Source organism: Ovis canadensis, chromosome 14 (genome assembly GCF_042477335.2).
Source record: "Ovis canadensis isolate MfBH-ARS-UI-01 breed Bighorn chromosome 14, ARS-UI_OviCan_v2, whole genome shotgun sequence".
Lineage (NCBI taxonomy): Eukaryota > Metazoa > Chordata > Mammalia > Artiodactyla > Bovidae > Ovis > Ovis canadensis.
In genome coordinates this window covers 67,010,112-67,030,084 of record NC_091258.1, presented here as the reverse complement: position 1 = coordinate 67,030,084, position 19,973 = coordinate 67,010,112, and the positions used below count along the sequence as shown (strand labels likewise).

The 19,973-nt window shown below is 45.4% G+C and overlaps 1 protein-coding gene across 1 annotated transcript in view; it reads right to left on the bottom strand.

The window, feature by feature from the left end:
* Positions 1-19,970, bottom strand: part of ARHGAP35 (Rho GTPase activating protein 35) — a 115,181-nt gene extending 95,211 nt beyond the window's left edge. Inside the window, exon 1 of the mRNA XM_069549271.1 lies at positions 19,457-19,970. The gene's annotated coding sequence lies outside the window, so the exon portion shown is untranslated. The remainder of the gene's footprint in view (positions 1-19,456) is intronic.
* Positions 19,971-19,973: the final 3 nt, after the last annotated feature.

Genomic DNA, 19,973 nt, shown 5'->3' with positions numbered 1-19,973 from the left:
GTAGCCTCATGACATTCTTTTTATGTGGAGAAGTTCTCTCTCAGTTCTTACTTTAATGGATAATTTCAGATCAAGGGTATTGACTGTGACTTAGGTCAATTAACTAATTCTCAATCACTGGACAGTTAAGGATCTCTTTGACAATCTGATGAAAATATGGACCCTCTCTCAGAAAACTGCATTTAACACAAAAAAATTCAGGAACCCAAATCCAGAACCTTTCCCTACTAAAAATAATGGAATAAACAAGACCAACCAAAAAAAAAAAAAAACCAGACATCACCACTGTTTCTAATACTGACCAGGAGTACCCAGTTCTCCCTATTCACACATGCAGAATCTTTCTTTCGAACGACATAGTAATTATCCTTACTGACTAAATAAAATGAGAGAATTTCTCCAGTTTTACAATGCCCATCAGCCAACAATATACCTTCCACTTATTGGGCCCAGATACATGACAGGTCCTCTGTAAAACAGTTGATATGCAGTATATAATAAAAAATCCTATATAATAGTTATATTTCTGTATACACATGAGGAAACAGAAGCTCAGAGGGGTCAACTGACCTGATTCAAGGCTACTTAACTGAAAAATGGCAAAGTTAGGGTTAAAACTCTGGCATTTTGACTTCCAAAGTCCATCTATATTGCCTCCCAGCAAAAAGGACCTTGTCACCATATTGATTACGGGGAGCAACCAGAAGACACTGCCATCTCCAGGTAAGTAAACAGTCCAGTCCAAGGTTCCAGTCCAGCGTTACACACCCTGCGGCTGGCCAATAAGCACCTGCTGAGTGACTAAGGGCGATGAGAGCCCTGTGCACAGAAGGGGGAAATGGTGGCAAAAGTCTTTAAGAGTGCCACATGAATGTGTGTGTTGCCGTGTGGACCTCAGTCACTGTTGTATTTCCAACTGGGCCTCTTCGGCTTGTCAGTGACCCTATGTACCTCAGCTACGTTACAGCCTCTCATGCAAACGTTTGCAAAATACCAGTGAGGTAATGAAATAAATCAACAGTGAAATCTCAATGAAACAAAGTCAAGATAACCTTTCCCGCATGTCCTGTTCTACCCTGCACATCTTCCAAGACTGCGGCCGTGACACTATGAGAGTTGCTCCCAGGAGACTACCAGCTCCCATTTCAGAGCGCTGACACTGTGCATCACCGAACGCCCAGTCATTTTCATCTTCACATGACCACTGCTCAGCCACTCAGAGCCGGGAAAGCGGTGCTCGTATTTCAAACACAAAGCCATTTTTACTAAACCATGAGAGAACAGATGAAGGCTTAAGAGCCATAAGCCAAGCTTCCAAAAAGAAAATTTACACACGCCTCCCTTAGATGTTCAACAGTTGACTCCTCCAAATAACTATCAGGGAAAAACAAAATGCAGTGCTCCAGCTAAAATGGTCAAACAAAAGAGAGACAAAATGAGGTCATGGGTCTCTGTTACTCTAAACCAGTGAGGGTTCTAATCTTTTTTGGGTCATGGAGTCCTTTGAGAACTAAATGAAAGCTACAGATCCTCTCTTCACAGAAAATAAACAGAACCAAATTCAGCACATACTCTTGACATTATCATGGACACTCCCCCATTTCAATCACTTAAGGGTCCATAGACCCTTGAGTTCATAACTTTTCCTTAGAATCTGCATGTCTAATCCCTGTTGTGCTAGAAAAGTGAAGTTGCTCAGTCGTGTCCGACTCTTTGCGACCCCATGCACTGTAGCCTACCAGATTCCTCCATCCAAGGGATTTTCCAGGCAAGAGTACTGGAGTGGGGTGCCATTTCCTTCTCCAGGGGATCTTCCCCACCCAGGGATCGAACCCAGGTCTCCAGAATTGCACGCAGACGCTTGACCATCTGAGCCACCAGGGAAGCCCCCAGGGAAGTTGTGCCAGAGGCAACCCCAACTCATCAGCCTTTCTGTCCATCAGAGGTCACACCAACATAAGGGAACTGAAGACAGAGGCACCCGCTTACCCTGGCACTGTCTCACTGCCCACCACGACCAAGGGCCCCTGCTCATCTCACCACCTGAGTCTTGTTACTGCGCCACAGCAATAAACTGTGAGATAAGCATGCTTATTCTCCTCCAAATAGAATGCAAAAAACTCAAGAACAGGGTCCATATCTGACAGTCTTTATTATCTAGATAATGGTTTACTTAAAGAACAGATTTAAAATAACCTACACATTATTTCTTATTGTAAAGTGAGATATAAATTAATGTAGTACAGGAAAAGATAACATGGTACATAACTAGCAGATTTTAAAACAAAATATTCTCCTAAATTGGACTCCTGGGAGCTTGAAATAAAAGACTAAGTTTGTTAAAAAAGGACTTTCTCATCTCCATAGTCCTAATTTCTCTTTCTGGCAGGTATCTAGCCATCTATGGTATACATGCCAGCATACAGCCAGCTACAGCCACCATTCCCTAAGGGAGCAAGGGAAACTGCCTCACTGAAGAGGTCTGAGGGGATGTGAGCAGGTGTCTTGCTTCTCATTGTAAAGATATTTATTCAAGAAATATTTCCCGAACATCAGTGATGCCTATGTTCCTGGGTCATACCAGCCCCTGTCTTTTTAAGGTGTTTAAAATGTAGCTGGATAAAGGGGAAAAAAAAGAGGCAATTAGAATACAGAATGCTAAGTACCACGTTAGGAATAAACTCAGGCAAGAGGCTGGCCACTGCAGGTCAGGGGCAGCTTTCTGAGGAAAATAAGGCAGACCTAAAGAATTAGCAGGAATTAGTTAAGTGGGTTGTTTTGGGTTTTTCTTTTTGTTTTTAGGAGTTGTTTTTATTATTTTATTTTTGGTTGGGTTGGGGGTAGCAGGAAAACATACCATAAGAGAGAAAACAGTACATAAAGAGTCAGAAGCAAGGGTCTCTGGGAGAGCTGCAGGCATCCAACGTGGCTGCAACACGGAGTTTAAGGAGGGAAGTGGGGAGACAAGCAGAGCTCCCAGAGGGCCCTTATATAATCTAAATTTATACAGACCCCACCCCCTTAATGAAGTCACAGCCCTAAATACTCAAGCTCTTCCGGGCTTCTTAAAAAAAAAACAACTTAGTCTGGAATAATTTTAGAAAAACTTCAGATATTAGAGTTCTCATATGCCCTCGCCCAGCTTCCCCTAACGTTAATATAACCAAGGTACACGTGTCAAAACAAAGAAATCATCTTTGGTACAAAAACATTAAACTGCAGACTTTATTTGCATTTCAGTTTTCCATTAATTCTCTTTTCTGTTCCAGGATTCAATGCCATATTCCATTAACTCAAAGACTTTTATAAAATTCCTTCCTTTACTTCTGAGCACCACAGTTCGCCATTTTTCATTACTCGTTTTTATCTATGCCTTGCTATGCCAGAACATCACCAGCCCACTTAGAATGTAAATACAACATCATTTCAGAAGAGAAGTTCTCAAAAACAAATCATTTAGAGAAAACTATTAGGGAATCAAAGAAATGTAATAAAAAACTAAATCAGTGACAGCTTTACACGGGCAAGAAGCACATTCCATCCTCCCCTTTACAAAAAGAACCTGGCCTGCGGTGCTGCTCCCACTATGAAAGACAGGAGAAATTCTAGCAGACCCACCTCTGCTTCTCTAGCCTTGCTACCAAGTCATGGACCCTTTAACCTTTCTCTCTAAAGAGCCCAACCACCCCAAGGAGTCAAGCCAGAACACCTAAACATCCAATTTATCCTTAAAACAAAATGCCAGCAAAATCATGTAGAAAGTGGAAGTGGAAAGATGACTGATGATTTATCCTCTTAGACTTTCACTAAGGACCTGAATCACAGAATTCTGAGGACAGAATTCCATTATATCACAACAATCTTCATAAAGCTACCTGACCAATATTAGTCATATTTCTATTAAACTTATGACCCAATCTATTACATTTATTCTAAGCCTCCATCTCCTAAAATTCCTAAACCTAAAACAACCCTGATTAATGTCAATTACTAGAAGTAAGGATGAATCCTGTGCAAAAATCATTGACATGTCAATGAAAACTGGCAATTTTTTATACAACTAAAACACAATTTGTAAAAATGGCTATCCCTAGGAAGTAGAATTTAAGGAATATTTTAACTTCCCTTGTGTATTTCAGCCACTGAGGGCTATTGATCAAACGTTCGTCAAATTTTGTGTCAGAATTAAAAGTAGAAAAAGAAAAACCTCTCCCTTGTGGAGGATACTGCCTACATCTGCACTCCCTGATACTTTGTCTATTTAAAGTTTAATCAAAATTAAGTAAAATTAACAATTCAGTTTCTTGGTCCCCCTAGTTACATGTCAAGTAGAAACATGCGGCTAGGAGCTGTCGTAAAGGACAAAGCTGGCTAGACAGGGCTGATCTAAAAGAAGACCTGATGCTAATTCAGATCCTGGAAGCAGAGGAAGGATCGGGGAAAGGTTTCTGGGGAGACAGGCATCTGACATGGTTATTAAAGTGAGCATTCCAGGCTGGCTGATGACACACAACACATGCCGCTGGCCCTCCCCTTGAGCATCATGCAATATCAGAATTTCCAGGGCTATTCCCCCAAAACCAAAAGCAAAGTGTTTCAAGATGGCATTACCGAAAGAATTGAGTAATAACAAGCTTTGGCTGTAGTTTGCTAAGATAAGCTTTGATGAAAAAACTGGATTATAAAGTCCAGTTAGGACCTCACTAAAAAGGAGTGGGAAACGGAAGTGGAATTAACTGCTAGATCATTCTGGAAATCTTTAACAGGTAAGCTAAACTAGGGATCAAGGGGACAAACAAAAGAATGCACTATGCTCATCCAAATACCCTTCAGTGGGAAAAACATTTCCCAATAATCAAGGTCAACAATTAAGGTGAAATTGCAGAGACAGAGAAAACAGCACACACACAAAACCAGTCTGGTAAAACTGAAGTGCAACTGGGCACTTTTTAAAGGCAGGTGTTTTCCTACTCTCTTTTCTCCGAATCTACCTACATTACCTAAACACAAGATGCCTCAGTTTCCTCATCTGTAAAACGGGCCAAGGATATTACCAGCACCTATTTCTGAGCGTTGTTAGGTGGATTCCTTGAGTTAACACACGTAAAATGCATAAGACAGTGCTTAGGATACACAAGACTAAGGAAGTACTGGCTATTATTAGTGCAGGAGTCTCCGAGGAGCTAGTTTCACTTGGTGAAGGGTAAAAGGATTTCCCCAGGAGTGAGCTCACAGGGGAAAGGGATGTTGCACTGACTGTCATGTGGGGAGGGGGCTTTTGAAAAGTCCAATCTGTCCCAAGCTGAGTGAGCTACACAGTCATCTTCCAACCGTGTCCTATGGGCCATCAGAATACACAAAGCCACGGGGGACTGCCGCCAGAACTTCAGCAAGCTTTAGGATCTAGCCACACATCCCCGACATCAGGACTCAGGGTATCAAAATGGTTTTCAAAAATCCATCTTGGCTTACCAGCAACTACTGAAGCCTGTGCGCCCTAGAGACCGTGCTGCACAACGAGAGAAGCAACCGTAATGAGAAGCCCCCCACTCATCGAACTAGAGAAAAGCCCGCGCAGCAACAGCAACAAAGACCCGACACAGCCAAAAATAGAAATTTCTTAAAAAAGGAAGAGGTAGGAGACGGGAATTCCCTGGCGGTCTAGTGTTTAAGACTCAGCGCTTTCACTGCGGTGACCTGGGTTCAATCACTGGTCAGGGAACTAAGATCTCACAAGCCATTCAGCCAAAAGAGAAGAACTTTTCTACTTCTAGGAATTTCACCTCCAGGAATAATCTCACTTGTGCAAATTATTTTCAAGTTTCCCCTACGGCACTGATTGCAAAAGCAAAGAACTGGAAACAAATCCAATGTCCATCACTAGGAGATTAGCTAATTACAGTGTATCTGTATGCTGGAATACCATGAAGCTGTTGAAAAAGAACAAGGAAGCTTCCTTTGTGTTAACACTGACCATCTCCCAAAATATTAAGTGAAAAAAAGGAAGACGCAGAACAGTAATCACAGTATGCTTTTATTGGAATGCATGTATCATTTCTATTTGCTTGTTTACGTGTGCAAAAAGCAACTCTGGAAGGGAAAAGAAAACCCTGGTAGAAAACTGATGTCTCCAAAGAGAACAACTGTATGGCTGGGCTGGGGGCGGCGCAGGGATAAGGAAACAACAGGGGTGTTCTGCGACTGCTGACTCAGAACTGCACAAACACATCACTACACGAAACAAGGGATGTGTCTAACGTCACCAGCAAAGTGCTAATGGAACAGAGCTGAGGAAAACCCCTGGAAGAAAGGCCTCAGAATAGTGGACACCTGAGAGGATGTGGAAGGGTGAACAGGAAATTCACCAACTGGAGGAAAGGTAAAGAACTCTCAAGAGGAACCAGCTTCACCAAAAACAGAGGCAGAGAAAGAACAGGAGACCAGGAGTGACCAGGCTGGGAAGGCAGGATGGCCAAACCGTAGAGGAATACACAAGACCACACCAGTGATCTGGACTTACTTAACAGTCAGGTTCTGCTTAGCGTCTCCAGAGGCTTGCTGAGAATAAACGAGAGAGGGAAGAATGGAGAGACAGACACCCCTGTAGACGTTTCTGCCATCGAGCCTGACACCCTACTTCTTGGAATTCCCAGTGGCACAAAGCACAGGGGATTTCGCTTACCTGGCTTAATACTTAACCAACCATTTGAGAGTGACAGTCTCTATCAACTCAACACTTACCATATGCCACACGTTTTTCGTAAGTTCCCCTGGCTTCTTACAACCCTGTGAGATGGCAATTGGTATCTTTATTTTACACAAGAAAAAGAAGGCTCAGAGAAGTCAAAGAGCTTATTTAAGGTGACAATAAATGGACGAACTAGGACAGGAATCTACTTAATGCCTGTCTACATACAACTGGTGCTGGCCTGTGGCAGTTTTCCCCAGTCTATGTAAAACTGAGAATTAGAAACATACACCTGTGTGTCTGTATAAAGCTGCCAACTTCCTTGAAAAAGGCTATCTTTTGGGCAATCTTGGTGGTGGTCCAGGGGATAGAGGTCCATGCTTCCACTGCAGGCAGACCAGGGTTTGATCCCTGGTCAGGGAACTAAGATCCTGCAAGCCAGAAGTGTGCCTCCCACCAAAAAAGGAAAATGGCAATCTTTTACTCTGACAGTGGACCCTTTTCTTTTAACAAAATATAGTGAGTAGCTCCCCCCTGCCCGTTTTTAAAACGTCCTCCTTGGCAAAACTAAAAATTGGTAAATTAACACTTTTTCTGCCTCACCACCATATTGTCAACTGACCTGTAAAAGTCAAGACCACGGCACAAATAATGACATTACAAAGCGTTTACTGTGGCCAGGCACTGTTTCATTTGCACAGTGAACCTGTGAGCAGACACTGCTCCCCCTTCTTACGGACGAGGTGCCCGAAGGCAACAATGTCAGGGAGCAGAGCTGCCAGGAGGCGGGACTGGGGTGCAGCCGCCGTCACGCGTCACCACGGGAGGAGCAGCTGCGGCTTCAGTCCTAATGCTGCTCTGCGGCCTGTGACCTACAGCATGGAGATGGGTGAGACCCTGGGAAGACCCCAAAACTGGCTGCTGCTGTCGCAATTACAAGATGCCCATCGACAGCACTGCTGCTCCACGGATCCAAAAACATCTCCAGGCTCTCGTGAGGCACTCGAACATGCTGGCTTACCTAAGCAGCTTCATTAATCACACTGCTCCTTTTCATCCTCCCAGAAAACTGAAAGGCTGTCCAATGTGACAGAATTTCCACATCCACTGCTGGCATTTAGCACTCAAAAAAAATATAAAATCTGAACACAAAAAGTCTCTGCAGCAGGCAGAATAGTACTGAGGCCCATTTTACACATAAGAACGCGAGATAAATGACGTCCAAGGTCAAAAGCTGGTAAGAAGCAAAATGAAAAGAAAGGGTTCTTTACGTCACTAGAGGAAACCCAAGAGTCTAAGGACTGAAAGACTTCAGAGGCTTTAGTTTTCCTGGTTTCTCTCAAAAGTCCTATCTTTAATTCAACAAATACCGTGCTCCTATTGACGTGTTTGTTCTAGGATAAAAGCGATAGGTTCACAGGATAAATGAGAGAACAAAAGGAAAAGTCCTGTGGAGCTTCCGAGCTGTTTTCCAATTTCTTCCTGATACCTAACCATCAACCCCCCCACTACAAACGCACATCAGGTCTTCAGTGCTCTCCCTGGTGAAACAAAGAACAGCCAGTGAAAATATAGGTTCAGTATAGTTCAGTTCAGTCGCTCAGTCATGTCCGACTCTGCAACCCCATGAATCACAGCACACCAGGCCTCCCTGTCCATCACCAACTCCCGGAGTTCACTCAGACTCACGTCCATCGAGTCGGTGATGCCAGCCAGCCATTTCATCCTCTGTCGTCCCCTTCTCCTGCCCTCAATCCCTCCCAGCATCGGGGTCTTTTCCAGTAAGTCAACTCTTCGCATGAGGTGTCCAAAGTATTGAGTTTCAGCTTCAGCATCAGTCCTTCCAATGAACACCCAGGACTGATCTCCTTTAGGATGGGCTGGTTGGATCCCCTTGCAGTCCAAGGGACTCTCAAGAGTCTTTTCCAACACCACAGTTCAAACGCATCAATTCTTCAGCGCTCAGCTTTCTTCACAGTCCAACTCTCACATCCATACATGACCAAAGGAAAAACCATAGCCTTGACTAGATGGACCTTTGTTGGCAAAGTAATGTCTCTGCGTTTCAATATGCTGTCTAGGTTGGTCATAACTTTCCTTCCAAGGAGTAAGCGTCTTTTAATTTCATGGCTGCCATCACCATCTGCAGTGATTTTGGAGCCCCCAAAAATAAAGCCTGACACTGTTTCCCCATCTATTTCCCATGAAGTGACAGGACCAGATGCCATGATCTTAGTTTTCTGAATGTTGAGCTTTAAGTCAACTTTTTCACTCTCCTCTTTCACTTTCATCAAGAGGCTTTTGAGTTCCTCTTCACTTTCTGCCATAAGGGTGGTGTCTTGTGTGCAAATGTCTTGTTGGTAACAACAATACAAAGAAGGTGAGAATTTAAATTTCCAAATTATTCCCTATTCAAAACAAAACATGAACTTAGATCACTTTCTTTCTCATAATAAGATGACATCTACCTTCCTGGTCAATGCATTCTTGTGTCTGAATGTTCAGTCACACTTAATTCCTCAAGATAAGATCAAAAAAAAAAAAAATAGGCCACTGGTCTTCTAAATTTTTTACTTTCTGGTACAGAAACAGGGTGTTCCTTGTGTTACCTATAAGGGAAAAACTGCTTTTGTTTTATAAACGGTGTGTCAACTCTCAGAGAGAAGACTTGTTCTGTACAACTGGTACTCTACATGGTATAGATCCAACGGGGAGGATAAAGGAAAACTACTTGTCTCCCTACACCTCTACCCGCTGGAGCTACAAAGAATTAGTATGTTCCCTCTTCTTTTCCTCTTCTGCTTTACAGTCCTTAATAGTACAATTAATCAAATGTGAAATAATTTAACTCTTAAAGATTTTTGGCCCATAAAGAGGAGGACATAACTAGCTCCATGTCCATTTCTGATTGTGACCGAGAAAATGGCTCCTTTAAAACAAGCATGGCTGAGGGCAGGGGGATATCATGCTGAAGAGAACAGCGCCTCCCTGGTGGCTCAGATGGTAGAGTCTGCCTGCAGTGCGGGAGACCTGGATTAGGTCCTTGGGTTAAGAAGATCCCCTGGAGGAGGAAATGGCAACCCACTCCAGGATTCTTACCTGGGGAATTCCATGGACAGAGGAACCTGGCAGGCTACAGTTCATGGGGTTGCAAAGAGGTGGACACGACTGAGTGACTAGGGTATAGCTATCAGTAAGGAAGTAAGACTTTTATTCTTCTCATCTCTGGGATGAAATCAGTTCTGTAAAGTATATGGCACACCAGAGAAAGTGCTAGAATGTAAGGGCTCCAAGCAAAAGCTCTGAACCAGACTGCTGACCTGTCAGCCTGGTGGCCTTAAGTGCCCTTAGGAGCCTCAGTCCCCGCACTGTTCTACCACCTACCTCAGGGCAGAGGATTATGGTGAGGAGGACATGAGGGAACACACAGGAACCTCCTGGCACTCAGGAAGCAACTGTTGCTATTGCATGGTAATGCTGCTATGCATGCATGCCTGCTAAGTTGCTTCAGTCGTGTCCAACTCTTTGTGACCCTATGGACCGTAGCCCGCCAGGCTCCTCTGTTCACAGGATTTCCCAGGCAAGAATACTGGAGTGGGTTGCCATTTCCTCCTCCAGGGGATCTTCCTGACCCGGGGATCAAACCCGCATCTCTCACATTGGCAGGTGGGTTCTTCAACACTAGCGCACCCAGGAAGGCTATACTGCTATCATTAACTCAATTACTGCTCTAAGATGTGTACCTGCCTTTACCTTCAAAGGTCCTAAACTCCAACAGATCTCATGATTACTAAGCTCCTGCTTTTCAGCTCAATTTTTCTTTCATGTTTTCAAGAAAAACCAAATATAATACAAACACATTGCAAAAAAATATTTTTAATCTTTTTTCTCTGAATCAAAAATAGCAAATCATTTTAGAAAAGTTGGGAAAACTCAGAAAAAAATCAGTCACTCAAATTCCTGCAACACAGAGACAAACACTCGCAGCAGCAGCAGCAGGCTTCTCCCACTGCTCCCATATGCGTTCAAATAGCTAGGGCCATGCTGTTCATAGGTCTATATCCTGCTTTTCCTCATACTTGACTTCATTTTGCGTGTACTTTCCCACGTCAAGAATTCTCCAAAAGCATCCTTTTTTATGACTCCAGACTTTTCCATAAAGTGACCATTCCCATAAAGTTAAAACATTTAGATTGTTTCTTTTTTCCCCCAATAGGTATCACTATAATTAACATAGTCATATCAAATTTTGGTCCTCATCTCCAGTTCTTGGTCAATACAGATACCTATAACCAGACCAAGGATTGTATCTCTTGCCAAACTGTTTTCCAGAAAGTTTGCCCCAGTCTGCCTGTCTGCCAGTCCCATCGTGAAGGCAGAGCAGTGACCATACCTATTTTCTTTTAATTCCAAGTAAACAGAGACCCCAAAAATCTGCAATTATAACACACATAGAAGAGATCTGTAAGTACAAGATGCTTCTGACACTTCTAATTTGTATGAGATCACTAGTAACCCATTCATCATCAGGTATGTGACTGTGAACAAACTTGTACAAGTTAAAAATATGATCCCACACATTCACATTTGTATGTTAAAGTCCTGAGAAGTACCTTATAGATAGAGACTCTCAAATAGTTTTCAATTTATTAAGAACTGTGTGGGAGAAAATAAAATTAAAAAAGAAGAACTGAATAGGGGAAAAGAAAATCTGTGAAAAAGAAAATTATGCCTCAGCATATGAAAAAGGGGTCTGTACAACACGTATGGAGTGGAATGCCATTTCCTCCTCCAGGGGATCTTCCAGACCCAGGAATCGAACCCGGGTCTCCCGCATTGCAGGCAGACGCGTTACAGTCTGAGCCACCAGGGAAGCCCACATGTATGTAAGAAAATATATCTTCCTTGTATACACGTCAAATTATAACCACTTTAGCTAAAGTGGCCATTTTTAAGCCTTGTGGCTACTAACACCAGGCATATGCCAACAGCCCACTCCCGCAGCAGTTAAGAGGCCCTTTTCCTCATCTATCAAAGGTTTTATCTGCATTCTTCAACTGACTGCCCAAAGTGGAATAAATTCCCTATATGTCAGTAGCATTGAAGTATTTAATGATATCAGTCCATTAAAAATAGTATTACAAGAGAGGCACCCATCAGTCTTCCACCAACAAACTTAATAAGCATTTTTGAAAACTAAAGACCTAGTGATACTTTAAATGACTATTCCCAGTGAAACAATTCCCTTGAAGTGAAAGCCACTCCGGCTGAAGATGCTGATTTCAAGAATCTAATAATCTTGTATTAATGCAGTGCTGACTTTCATTTGTATACAATCAATTTGGTACTGAACAAAGAATCCTTTTTAATTGCCCGTGGCAATTAACAGTACTCATTTTCCTTTATCTTACTCTTAAGTAGAGCAGGCTGAAATAGAGAAGCCTTGGTTTTGACCTTTCTATCTCTAAATGGAGATAGGAAGAAGTACCATGCAACAATAGTATTTTACACTTCAGGGGGCTATTAGCTGTAGCTGGGAAACATTCTTGCACCTCAACATTGTTTAAGAACTTTTTGAATTGGAATTTAAAAAAATATATATTATAGGGAGCTCCATACAAATAAGTCAAGGGGCAAAGCATATTTTCATATATACATTTCTAGCTGCACAGACAGTTTTCTCAGAATAAAATCTCTCAATTAGGAGCTATTCAGACACTTTTCTATTTGCCAAAGGAAAAACGGATTTAAGGCCACTCCATAACCAAACATTTCTACCTTATTTCTGTTAGATAAATTTACTTATAGTTTTGCTACCTCAGGTGTGAATCCAGGTCAGAAATAAAATGCTCAACTTCTTCAATACTGACTACAAAGATAAGCTCGTACTTGTGGCTGGGATTCCTTTTAAAATATTGGGATATGGAACCTGATGTTGCTCAGTCTCTGAATATGAGAATCTTTCAGATTACTATGGGACCGCCTCCGGAACAGCTAGAAATTAGTAAGAATAGTCTATTCAACATTTACTTCCCTCACCCCACCCCATATTACATATATAGCTAATTGTTTATAACTGACTACAATTCCTCAAGGAATTGAACTACAGCTTATTCTTATAGCCCAGAGAGGCAAGACAGTCTAATAAAGTACAGACAGATTTTAGAGTCAGACAGATATGGATTCGTAACATGAGCTTACCATAAATTAGATCATATATTAGTTGCGTAGCCCTGGTCAAGACATTTATGATATGTGTGCATGTGTGTGGCTGTGTGTGTGTGTGTGTGTGTGTGTATAGGGATTAAATGCTGAGCAGGAGGGCATGTCAAAAACATCGGGGAGATGTGTATACTAACCGTAACGGCCACTTTTAGGCTTGAAACTCTTTAAGCGGCAGGCAATGCCCCCCAAAAAGAAAAAAGTCTTTGGCAGCAGCATGGCTTCAGTCAGCAGTAGTGAGGGCACAGGTATTTAGGTATGACTGGAAATGATGGAAACCAACTAGTATAATCCCTTCATTTTCCTCATGAAAAAACTGCAGCCCAGAAGTGAAATGACTTGGCCACAGTCACACAGCTGGTAAGCGGCAGAGCCAGGGCTAGGACCCAGGTTTCTTCATGATCAGTTCAACATTCTTTACCATAGGAAGCTGTCTTTCAATTATTCAAGTTTGATTACCAAGCACAAGTATTACAATGGTGACCAGCAAGAGAACAGTTTCCAAAAAAGAATGCAGACACCAAGGAAGCAGAGACAGTCTGAAGCGCCTACAGATGCACAATGCACCGTCACAACTGCTGCAAATTTCACAAAACGACAACGTGTCCATCCCAACAAAGGAGGATAAAGCACACAGGCAAGGCTGCCTACTTTTGACTAAAACAAATATCACTTTCCTGTGAGGATGCTTCACGGCTGGTTCTCTGCTAGTACATCAAGTTAATGGTGTCTCTGAACATCAGCAAAGCAAAGCGATGAAGATGAGCCTGACAGATGCCCAATACTATTTTCAAGAACTCCTCATAGACCAAGTCTGATAAAGCATTCTATCAAAAATTAAAAAGAAATAAATTTGGGAGAAGATGAACATGAAAGATTTGTTTGCATTTCTTAATACCAGCAATTCAAGTGCTATTCAAACCACTGCTATTTGAGAGCCTAGGTCAACAATGACTCAGCTTGAAAATTTTCATACTGTTTTTTAGGAGGTATATGGTTTTAGTTATGTAGTTAATACAATCTGGATGCTCCTTTCTCCCCAAATTATAAACTACCTTCATGCGAATGGCTGAAAAAGAGGCAAGTGTTTATTTTATATTTGAAAAAACATACAACAGGGGACTTCCCTGGTGGTCCAATGGCTAAGGCTCCAAGCTCTGAATGCAGGGGGCCAGAGGTTCAATTCCTGGTCAGGGAACTAGATCCCACATGTCGTGACTGAGACCCAATGCACCCAAATAAATAAACAAACAAAAACAAATATTAAAAAAAAAAGAAGAAGAAAAAGCATACAACAGAGATAACGCAATTCATTTTACGGTATCCCCTGGGGAAAGAGCCCCCTGCCCCACCACTGCCTGGCCCATTCTGGGTCACAGGATTTGATGGGGGCAGGACGGGGTTGGGGGTGGGGGGTTAAGAGTAGTACCAAGAGGACAATCCCAGGTGTCCTGTCGTCTGTGATCCAGAACAAGAATCTACAATTAGAGTTGGTTGGCACACAAGACTTCAGGCTGGGAATGAGAAGCCCAGAGAGGTAAAGCACTTTGTCCAAGAGTCCATCTAACAGGTTGGAGCCTAGACCAGGTCTCCTACCTGTATGTCTGATACTCTTTCAGCTACGACAGGAAGCCTTGTCATCATGCCCCTTGCAAGCTTTCCATTTCCCCAATATAACTGAGGAGGCTAGACTAGGCACTGATCTTCAAACTGCTGTTTCAAAGCCAAGGGGTTTCTGCTGGTCACTTCCCTCTTCAAACAGAGACTCTCCAAGGTTATTTCATATAGTGTGGAAAAGCAATTTTAAGTGACTGAACTGGAAGGTCAATGAACTGTCACAGAGACTGGGTATATTAACACACTGTTTACACTGTCAGTGGGTGAATGACAATAGTCAGAGCACATTACCACCAAAAGGCCCTACAGGAGGCCCAGCACCTCTCAGAACAGCACAGCAGATGGAGGAGGGGAAAGCAGGCAAGACTAGAGGGAGACGACCAGGCTCACCTTTTCGATCTCCAACTGCACTGGCCCAGTGCATTTCCTCCTTATATACAGACTGACCACACCTGTGAGGCTGTAGGTCACAGTCACCTATACAACCCTCACACTCCCCAGACTGTCCTTTGTCAACAAGTCACCATCAGGTCCATGGATATGCACACAGACAACTCCTTCCATGCGTCTAGGATCAAGAAAAATGATTGTTTTTGTGTGTGTGGCCACAGGCCTTATAGCATATGAAATCTTAGTTCCCCAACCAGGGGTCTGCACCCCTCTGCAGTGGAAGTGTGGAATCCCAACCCCTGGACTGCCAGGGAATCCCAGGAATGACTATTTTATCATCCTTTTATTGTCCTAAATCTTTGGCCTTCATCATGGCAAGCAAAAAGGGGCAACAGATAAGGGAGGGTGGACGTAGACAAAAATTAAGGCTAGTATAAAAAAATGAAGACAATCCTAATCAGGCCAGTAATAACAAAGATTTTCTAAGAAGGGCAAGAGCCCTTGAAGACACATTACTAGGTTGAAAACAGTCACCTACTGCCTGCCCCCACTCCACACCCCACCCCCAACTGGCACATTAAATGTTCCAGAAGGCCAAGGCTATCACCTCAGATTTCTGCAGCACCCAATTCCATCATGAAAACAAATGCTGATACAGGGGTTGGAGCCTCTGTCACCATCAGAGAAATCTGACAATCTCTGGAACATCAGTTCCCAGTCTCAGAAGAAAAACAGCTCTTTGTTCTTCTGTCTCCTCTCCTCCTATTATGTAAACTTAGGCTCTGGGCACGCAGAAACTTCCTATGCTGCCAGTGAAGTGAAAACCTGGAACACAAATTTAAGCAGTATTGCATACACAGTTGTTTTTATTCTTAATCAGCTGTCACTTGCACATTAAGAATAAAAACCAAAACAACTATTTATACCAACATAGGCAACATAAAAACTCAAATAAATTCAGAGAATTCATCAGAATTCTTTTCATCAAACGAACAGAAACGAACAAAAATGAACCAAAACCTTCAAGTCAATAATGGTGAAAACAAATGTCAAAGATAATTTACCAGATTCTGCTTGTCACAAAATTTAAAGTCCTGAGAACTTAGGCAAAAGGAGCCATAAGGATCTACTATTCATTCCCTCTCACTGTCTCATATACAAATGCCCTAATGTTTGATGAGTCAGTGGTCTAATTCTGTAGATGACAACGAATGGTTTTTATTTCACATGTATTCATACAGAACTATTTCTAAATTTAAGCGGTGAAGTAAACAAAGTTTGATCATAGCTCAGTTAAGAAAGTCCTTCCAGTAAATGCTCCTTCACAGCTGGATGGCTGCTTTAATATACAATTGCCCTAGGGCACAGGGGGGAAAAAAAATCAGGCTTCTGATCTACTTAAGAAATAAAATAAATGAACCTAGAACATGCAAAAGGTTCCCTCTTCCAAATTAAGGAAGGAGAATGCTTGGATGGTTTTCTGTGAAACCACCTCTTCCTCTGAATGAATTTCCTATATTCCACCTCCAACAGAAGATCACTGGAGAAAACAGCTCAGGGAAAGGCAGCAAGGTACATTTTTCAGGTAATAAACCAAAAATCCAATCATATCAGCCCGTCCCTGGCACTCATTTCTCTACCAAATCACGGCGGTCAAAAGGCCTGGGAGTGTCAGGGCCCATCCACATACTCCTGGTTCACCAATGAGTTCCCTCCTTCTCCCAAGCATGCAGCTACATAGAGGAATTCAGCTTCTGCAGCTGGAAGCGCCTGCAATACCAGAGGGCAGAAATCTGAGTGACACTTGGCACTCTCTGTTTCAACAAACAACCGCAAAGAGCTTTCCAAAGCCAGGCCCTCACCATTTTGAAGACCAGGAAGCTGAATCCTTCCTGGGGCAGAGGTGAAAAAGAAACAAGCCCACCTTCCTTCAACCCTTCCCAAAGGTCACAGAGCAAACCAGAGGCCATCAAGGAAGCCAAGCAAGACTGGCAGCTTCTGCAGACCCAGAACAGTAATCACCAAGTGTGGCCATAACCTCTGTGGGGCTGGGGAGAAGTTGAGAACTGGCATTTCTCCAGCTAAAGGCGAAATAAAAATAGGACTTGTCAGCTGGAAAACACAAACAAACAAAAAAACACACTAAGTTCTCCTAAAAGATGCTGGCTTGGAGGTGAAAGGGGGAGAGGGTACAACTGCCTCTTTATGATAGCTGAGAGGAGGAGGGAGGCAAAGTGAGAGAGAGAAGACTGACCTGTGAGCAGCTGCATTCTCCTTTTCCAAAGGACACAAAACTGCAAAGCCTCAGGACTCAAAGGGGCGGGGAAGCAAAATGGGAGTGGGAAAGAAAAGCGGGGCAATGGAAAGAGAACTACCTCCACCATCACTTCGCTTGGTAAAAGTGGGGGAAATAGGGGCGACACTCCCCGACTTGAGAGAGCACTTGTTAATCAACCAACCCCAGCTATTTACCCAGATCTCACAGGATCCCTGGAGATAAAACCCTCAGAGTCAGAGTGCTGAGCGAATCTGTAGTCTAAATGTGAACATAAGCATCCTAGGCCCAACCCAGTCCCTTCCTCCCCAAAGCTGTGAGATGGAGACTACAGAAAGGCATACCTGAAGAGGTGAAGTAACCCGGTGGGGAACAGGCAGGTCAAGAGAGGAGCTGGGAGAAGCAAATCTGATAGGAACTACAAGGGAAGAGAAGCAGTCTAGCAAGATACACCAGGAAAGAAAAGATGAGGGAGAAACCCAGGCAATGAAGACCAGAACTGCGAGAGGGATCCAAAAGGGACGGAGATTCTAGTCAAGAACTGAGACAGCTTCAAGAGGAAGCTGGGCTGAGGGGAGTGACAGGTAGGAAGGCTTGGGGAAACATCTCTATACTGAGCAGACCCAGAGGAAGGAGACTCAAAAAACCAGGTAAGAGGCAGGGTAAAAGGGGGAGGACCCATTCAAGAAAGGAGAGAGTGGAGATTGAGGGCTGAATCAAAATGGGGTGGGGGGAGAAGATCAGGGGGAAAACTTAGAATTGAGAGGCAACAGAGAGGCGAGGCAGTCACAAGATGACCAGACTTAAAGGGGACCACTTCAAGAGGAGACAGCAGTAGGAAAATTAAAATGGGTCCAAAACATAGGTGGACAACTGTGGACAGCTCCCAAAGGGGCAGAGCTGGGAGGAAAACATTAGAGGGGATGGGGTGGAATTGAACAAGTGCCAAGAGCAGGTGTAAAAAGGATCTGGGGCAGGTCTGGGATGCAGAATGGGAAGGGAAGGGAGGTGATGGATCAGAGAGAAATTCCCAGTCTTTCAGTAAGGGCCCAAATAGAGAGGACATGCCTTGGAGAAACAGGCTGCAAGCAGGTCTTCAGCAAAGAAGAAATAAAGGGGAGACAGGGCAAAGGAAGCGGGAACAAATGAATGCAACGGCTCCAAAGAGGGCCAATAAGGAGGTGGGGGAGAGAAGAAACCTCAACCGAGGACTGCAGGGCGTCAGGCTGCGGCGAGGCTGAGTTAGGGAGAAAGGTCAGAGAACTGAACGGCAGGAACGAGAGAGCTGCAGGGTCGGAGAAGGGGGTGGAGGCTGCTTCAAGGAAAGCCAAGTCAGAAAGCAAGCAGGCTGGAGGGCACCGCAAGATCTTAGACTGGACGAGGGGCAGAGTGGGGAGGCAAAAGGGTCTGGAAGAGAGGCAAGGATCTGAATGGCAAAAAATGGAGTAAGATCGGAGGGGAGGAGGCGAGCATGGCGTGTTGGAGTCCAAGAGGGGGCAGGGGACTGCATCGAGATCGGCAGGGGTCAGAGTCCAGGGGTATCCCATGGGGAGCGGGGCCGGGAGGAGGCGGCAGGTTTTGTCAGTGGGCAGTAGGGCCCAAGAGGGACGTGGAATTAAGCCCAAGGAGAAGACCTGGGGGCAGTAGTGCCAAGATGAACAGGGTCTCGGATGAATCACCGAGGAGGTGGAACCGCAGGTCCTAGACGGACAGCTCCTGGGGGTGCAGCAGCGGAGGGGAACAGGACATAGGGGACGGACCCAGGGTGCTGAGAGCGGAATCGGAGGAGGCAGAAGGGTCACGAATCTGAACGTGGGGGTCCAGAATTCAGGGATGCGGGAGGGTACCAAGAGCACTGCAGAGTCTAGGGGTGGGGTGGGGGGGCGAAAGGCATTACTGAGGGGCGGAAGAGAGAAGGCGGAGGCGCAGAATTGGGAGCAGAGTGGCTGGAGTCGGGGGGTGGGGGGAAGCCGAGGCAGACACGGAGATCTCAATGGATTGGAGGGTGGGGGCAGACGCGGCGACAGCAGGGCTGCGGCGGGCAGGGGCAAGTCCGAAGGGCAGGCGGGCCCCGGCTGGCCGGGCCGCAGCGCGAGGCGGCGGGGCCGGCGGAGCCCGGGGGCTGGGGGGCCGCTCCCTCCCCTCCCCCTCCGGCTCCTCCATTGTTCGCGGGCTCCGGGCCCCGCCGTCCCCGCCTCCCCCTGGACCCCGCAGTGGGGCGGCGCCCGGCCTCGCCGCCCGGGCCCGCGAGCTCGCGCACTCACCAGCTGGGCGCCCTCAGCGCCGCCCTGGCCTTCGGGATCCCGGCAGCGGCGACGGCGGCCCCGGCGCCATGTTCTGCTGCTCCTCGTCCAGCGGCGGCTGAGGCGGCGGCGGCCGCGGCGGCTCCGGCGGCGGGGGGCCGGGCGGACCCTCCCTCGCGGGCTCCCTCCTCCGCCTCCTCCACCTCCTCCCGCCGCTCCGCGGCTCTCCCTCGGGGCGGGGGGGCGGGGAGGGGAAGGGGGGAGGGGCGGGAACCAGGGGGAGGGCGGACCAGCCTCTCTCGCTCGCTCCCTCCCTCCCTCCCTCGCAATGGCGGCGGCGGCGGCGCCTCCTTCCTGCGGCCGCCGCTCCCGCGCGCGCTCCCCCTCGCTACTGCGCGTGCGTGGCGCGGGGACCGTTGCAGGGGGATAACGGCCCCTGAAGCGCGCGCCGCGAGGGGATAACCGGCGCGTGGCGGGGAGAAGCGAGAGCGCGTGCGCGCCCGAGGGACTCACTGCCACCGCAGCAGCCGCGTCCAGG